Below are 6,505 nucleotides of genomic sequence, written 5' to 3'. Positions count from 1 at the left end.
CCTTCCCCTCAAACCGAAGCTGTAGGCTTCTGAGGAGCATTTGTGTTTCAGCCAACCAGGTGGCTTTAGCCATCCTTTCAATTATATTGGGCTAAAAGCACTAGAAATAATTAAGTTTAGTATATACTCATGTTGCTTAGATATTTACTAGTAGGTGTGTTTTATGCTCATATGTTTTTTACACGTGTGTGTGTTTACCACTGTCCATTTTAACCTATAAGTTTCTAAAATATGTGAATTGTTCCTATTTGCCTTGTTTGAAATAATGCCCAGCCCAATGTGATTCATAATTAAATATAGAATAAATTATATTTGGTGAAAGTGGACATCCTGGTAATTGTTAGGATATCGTGAGGAAAATGAACTCAAGTTATGGCTTGATTTCCATAGATAGTTCTAATGAGTATAAGAAGAAATTTATCTCACATGGAACAAAATGTGGGATTTTTCCGTGTTCTACTCATTTCAGTTTTCTTTTTTTCACACCTATTCTAGGTAGTCTATGCATTGTATGTTCAGCACTGTTGTTTTTTAAAGGTACTTAAAATATGTGGTCCTACTGTGGATAAAGGCACTATACTGATATTACCATTCTACAAGAATCTGGAAGGAGCATTCTGTCATTTAATCCCTTCAACTCTATCATCTAATCAAGTTGCTTCTTCTCAATTATTTGTGTACAGTGTACTTTGTCTTTCAGAGTTTAACAATTCCGTTTGCATATCTCTCTAAAATAATGTTTTTAATAGTTATTTTAAGAAACACTCCGTTAGTGATTTCTGTCCTATATTTTTTTATAAATGTCTAAATTTAATGATTTTCTGTTAATTAAAAAATAAATACAATGGTTTTATTGCTTTTATATTATCTTTCACTTAAAAAAGGAGGAAGAGCAGATTAAGTAGCTGACAATATATCAAAGAGTAACTGAAAAGACCAACACAGGATCACTGCCTTTTCCTGCTTTTTCTCCTTTGGTTTCTACCAGTTCGCGTCCTTTGCAGGGCTGTCATTGCAGCGCTGTCTCTTTTCCTTGGGGCTTGCTTAATACATTTGATCCAGAAGTGCCCCTCCCTTCCCTCTGACCGCTGCTTGCGCAGTTGGCATGCCTATAGCTCTGCTTGCCCTTATTCCATGGTTATCTGGCAGGGATAAGAATTGTGCATCCCTTTGATCCTTATATTTGACCTTCTTGATTAACCTGGTGCTTCCAGACTTCCAGCTGAAGCCCATGGTCTAGAGTTGTGCTCAAGGAATCTCACAGAGTAGAGAGGCTTCCCTGAACTCTTGAACCTGCTTCTAATGTGCTTTCTTGGCCACTTTATGTTTAGCAGTTGATTGCTGGTGATACTAATGAAACTTTTCCTTTGTTTTAATATCTGACATTTTTTTCCAATCTTCACTACCAGAGCAACTCTAGGGAACAACAAATCTTCAAACGCAAGATTTTAATATGCCTTCTGTATTAGGGTTCTCCGGAGAAACAGAACCAATAGGATATAGATATAGATAGAGAGAGAGAGAGGAGAGAGATTTATTATGAGGAATTGGATCATACAGTCATGGAGGCTGAGAAGCCCCACAAGCTACCCTCTGCAAGTTGGAGATCCAGGAAAGCTGGTGGTATAATTCAGTCGAGTCCAAAGGCCTGGGAACTAGGGAAGCCAATGACGTAAATCCCAGTCCAACGGCAGGAGATGAGATGAGGCGCTCTAGTTCAAGCAGTGAGGCAGGAAAAAAGGGGCAAATTCCTCCTGCTCCACCTTTTGTTCTATTCAGACCCGAGCCTACCAGTTCAAACGCTAATCTCATTTGGAAACACCTCACAGACATAGCCAGAAGCAATGTGTAATCTAGGCATCCAATGGTCCACTCAAATTGATGCATAAAATTAATGATCACACTTTCCTTCATGCCAGTGTTTCTTTTATCTGCATCCTTAATAAAACATTTGTTCTATTTGATCCCAGAGGTTTGCCCTTCCTTTAAATTAATTTGGATGCTGTGAATGTTAGTTCCCCTGCTCCCCACATAGTTCATATTTTCTCCAGTTGTTCATCGGATGGCTCATTTAAGTAACTTGTAACCTATCCCCACTTTATACTGGCTTTTGAAAATTTAGTGAGTATTTCTAAGAAAGACCAATCATTACGTGACAAATGTATGTCTTCTAGTATTTTTGTTCCCAAGCTCTGTGGAATCCTTCTGGCTTTCTGTAATATCTAACCTCAGGCAAAAACAACTTACAGTGCTCTGTAACTCAGCCGATCCATTTCTCTAATGGATACAAACCCACATTTCTCTTACTGAAAATGACTGTTTACCACATATGTCAATCAAGCTGAAAGGTGCTGAAAGTAATGAACTGCCAGTTTGGTTCCCAGTTCTGACTCTTGATTGCAAAGCCCTGTTACTACTTACATATGCACTGCTCTTTCACAGGAAATAACGGGCTCTGACAGCACCTTATAAGCTTCCCACTCCGTTCTTTCTGCCACACTTCCAGAAACCAAAAAGCCCTTAGGAACACCCAGGGGATTTCACAGCTCTGTAAGAAGAACAACCTGTTAATTGGGCTTGGTTATTCTGTGGGGATAGCATCCAACATAATATGTGTGTAATGGAATAACTTACAGCATTAGCCAGTTTAGAGCCCTGAGGATGAGCTTGCCAGGAGAAAGAGCACCACGCCCCAAATAAGCGAGTAGGGTGGGACCCCAGAGGGAATGAATTTACCCAGAATCCTCTTCAATTCAATCCTGAGGTTTTTATCAAGAGTCTTCTGTATACAGAGTGTAAGGTCAGAGACTTTTAATATTTCATTCACATGCGGGCAGGAAAGACAAGCTCTAAAATCTTGAGATACTATTTAATCAAATTCCACAAACTAAATACCTGCCAAGAGACAAATAATTCAGAGCATAAACTTGTTGCAGCCAAATCCAGGCATGTGACATAATTAAGAAAACTACCAGTGTGTCTCCAAATAATGCATGTTTGTTTTTCAATATAAACACATGCCAAAAAGGGATAGGCCTAATCTCAAGCCAATACCAAGTTAGAATACTAATGTTGCTGTTTAAAAGTAGCCATTTCTTGATTTGGAAAATAAAAATATGGTTCCTTCTCTCATAAGGCCTTTGTCTCTAGGGTATGTAGTGTGACAAATAGACAGGAAAACAAATAGGTTCTGCAAACAGTGCAGAATAACAAACCTAAGTAAAACCTTTTCCAGTTATAGTTAAGAGGTTTTTGGTTGTTCTTAAGGTACAGATGTAATGGAGTGATAATTCTTTGACATAGAATTTAAGGGGTACCAGGGAAAGGATACCCAGTCCAAAATGTTTTCTCCATATCCATATCACAGTGCCTGAAATTCGCTATACACTCTTGGGAGCTAAAGTACCTTCCAAGACGGAGTTTTGGGTGAAGTAGAAAAGAATAGCTTTATTGTTTTGCCAGGCAAAGGGGGACACAGCAGGCTCGTGCCCCTCAAAACTGTGTGTCCCAACCCAGGAGGATTTGGTGTAGAGTTTTATAGCAATAGTTCAAGGGTGGAGTTGCTAATAAGGATCAGGGTGTGTGCAGGGCCTGCAGTCCTTTCATCGGGCCTCAGGTGGTCTCCTGATGAGCTTCTCTGGTTCTCCAGGCTATCAAACCGTAGCCTTCTCTCTGGCATGAGGACTACTTCGTCAAGTAGTTTATCCTCCATTTGTTGAGGGTTTTAGTTCTGTAGAAGAGGTCAAAGATAGTGTTATGTGTATCCCTTGAGGTGGAAGCAGGACCCTGCCCCAAGGCTGCACTATTGTTTCTTGACTGCTCCTCCCTTGTCTCTGCATCCCTCCCTTCCCTGATTAGCAACTGTTCGAATCTGCCCTTTGGAACTCAGGGAAGGTTATGGAGGCTGGAGTCTATTCCCTACAAACAAGAAACAGGGGACATGGAAAGTCTTTGTGCCCAGGAGCCCCACAGGGTCCTGCTTGGTTTCAGTTTCAATGAAAAAGGTTAATTCATGAGCACATTAATCAACATTGTCATCTTGAGTAAGATTTTCTATGGCTTACATGTCTCCTTTTAGAGTCCTAAGAGTTTGAGATTGGAGACTGGAGTGGGGAGGACACATCTAAAGCGTGAGGTTTTCCTTGGGAAGGATTGAAAAATAAAACTAGTAATTTGAGGCGTATTATGTTCCAGGCATTATGCGTTGTGCCTGAGGCCATCATGATCAGTTCATTGAGCAATCCAGGGACACCCATACTTTTATCAACCAGGCCTCTTGTAGTGGCAGGGAACACAGTAAAACTTAAAAGGCTCTTCTCTCTCTCTCTTTTTTTTTTTAATTAGGTAACTAAAAAGTCTAGAGGTTATTTCTTTCAGGTACAGCTGGATGTGGGTGCTTGAGCTGTGCTTTCAGAATCTCTTAGCCTTTTTTGCCTTTGGAGTTATCCTTATGAGATCTCCCGGTTTACATGGCCTCTGTTTTGGTTTGTCATCTCAAGAGGAGAAACATACTCACTCTCCCAGCATCCCTATCAATCCCAAATGGAACTTATAAGGGACTTGGATGGGCCTTGCTCAGCCCTGTTGTTCACCTGGGTAGTGGGTCTCCCTAGACCATCACAAGAACCCAGGAAGGCACTGGAATACCTGGGTAGAGTCAGTACAGAGTAAAGCATAAAGTGGGTAATGAGAGACATGAGAACAGGAGGCTGTGTTAGTTTCCTAGTGCTGCTGTAACAAATTACCATAAATCTAGTGGCTTCCAGGAACACAAATAAAATATATTATTTCATAGTTCTGTGGATCATAAGTCTGAAATGGGTCTCACCAGGCTAAAATCAAGGTGTCTGCAGGGATGCATTCTTTCTTAAGGCTCCTGGGAAGAGTCTGTTTCCTTGCTCATGCAGGTGTGGGCAGAATTCACAAGTTGTATTCGTAGGACTGAGGTCCTCATTGCCTTGCTGGCTCTAGGTCATGGTCACGCTCAGCTTTTGGAGGCTGCCTGGATTTGCTCTCTCATGGCCTCTTTCATCTTCAAAGACATCAACAGTGGGTCAGGTCCCTGTCTTGTTTTGAATCTTTGCTGCCTCTTCTTCCATTGGATTTCTCTGACCACAGCTGGCAAAGAGTCTTTGTTTTTAAGTACAGCAGTCCCCCCTTATCTGCAGTTCCGCTTTTCATGGCTCTGTTACCCGAGGTCATGCACAGTGAAAAATATTAAATTGAAAATTCCAGAAATAAACAATTCATAAGTTTTAAATTGCACACCATTCTAAGTAACATGATGTAATCTCGAGCTGTCCAGTTCTGTCCTGCCCAGGACCTGAATCATCCCTGTGTCCAGTATATCCTGAAAGTCACTTAGTAGCTGTCTAGGTTATCTGATCCACTGTTGCGGTTATCAGATTGACTGTTGCAGTATCTCAGTGCTTGTGTTCAAGTCACTTTTATTTTGCTTAGTAATTGCCCCAAAGGTCAAGAGTAGTGATGCTGGCAATTCGGATATGCCAAAGAGAAGCTGTAAAGCGCTTCCTTTACAGGTGAACTCTCTCAATAAGGAAAGAAAAAATTATATGCTGAGGTTGCTAAGATCTACGGTAAAAACTAATCTTCTATCTATGAAATTGAGAAGAAGGAAAAAGAAATTTGTGCTAATTTTGCTGTTGAACCTCAAACTGCAAAAGTTACGGCCACAGTCGTGATAAGTGCCTAGTTAAGGTGGAAAAGGCATTAAATTTGAACGAGATATTTTGAGAGAGAGACACCACATTTTCATAACTTTTATTACAATATATTGTTATAATTGTTCTATTTTGTTATTAGTTATTGCTGTTACTCTCTTACTGTGCCTAATATGTAAATTAAACTTTATCACAGGTATGTATCTCTAGGACAAAACATAGTATGTATAGGGTTCAGTACTATCTGCAGTTTCAGGCATCCACCGGGGGTCTTAGAACATATCCCCCGTAGAGAAGCGGCGGGGGACCACTGTCCTCATTTGATTAAATTGGACCCACTCAGAATCTAGGGTAATTTTAAGATTATCTCATGATCTATAACCTTAATCACATCTACAAAGTCCCTTTGGCCGTGTAAGGTAAATTATTCATAGGTCCTAGGGATTAGAGTGAGGGCATCTTTGGGAGGCCATTATTTGGCCTGCCAGAGAGGGGTAGGGAAATGCCAAAAATAAACTATCGAATCCATCATTTTAAAGGAATGAAGTAATTGTAACTGAAGCTTTCAAGCATGCCTTCACATATAGTTCCTACAAATGGAACTTAAGAGCTGATTTGGAGGGAAGCCCCCAATTCCTATATCCTTGACTGTAAAGAACAGTCAGTCCTGTCTGAAAAGGTTGTCCTCCTCAGTTGAGCACTCAGTGTGCACAGGGGAAAACTCATGGAATAATGAAGGAGGAAGAAGACAACCATCTAGTCAGCCAGATCAACCAAATCAGATGTAGGGTCTAATGGATCATGTTAACATATTGGGATAACGT

The sequence above is a fragment of the Balaenoptera musculus genome, chromosome 9 (assembly GCF_009873245.2).
Source record: "Balaenoptera musculus isolate JJ_BM4_2016_0621 chromosome 9, mBalMus1.pri.v3, whole genome shotgun sequence".
Taxonomy (NCBI): domain Eukaryota; kingdom Metazoa; phylum Chordata; class Mammalia; order Artiodactyla; family Balaenopteridae; genus Balaenoptera; species Balaenoptera musculus.
This window is presented reverse-complemented; position numbering follows the sequence as displayed.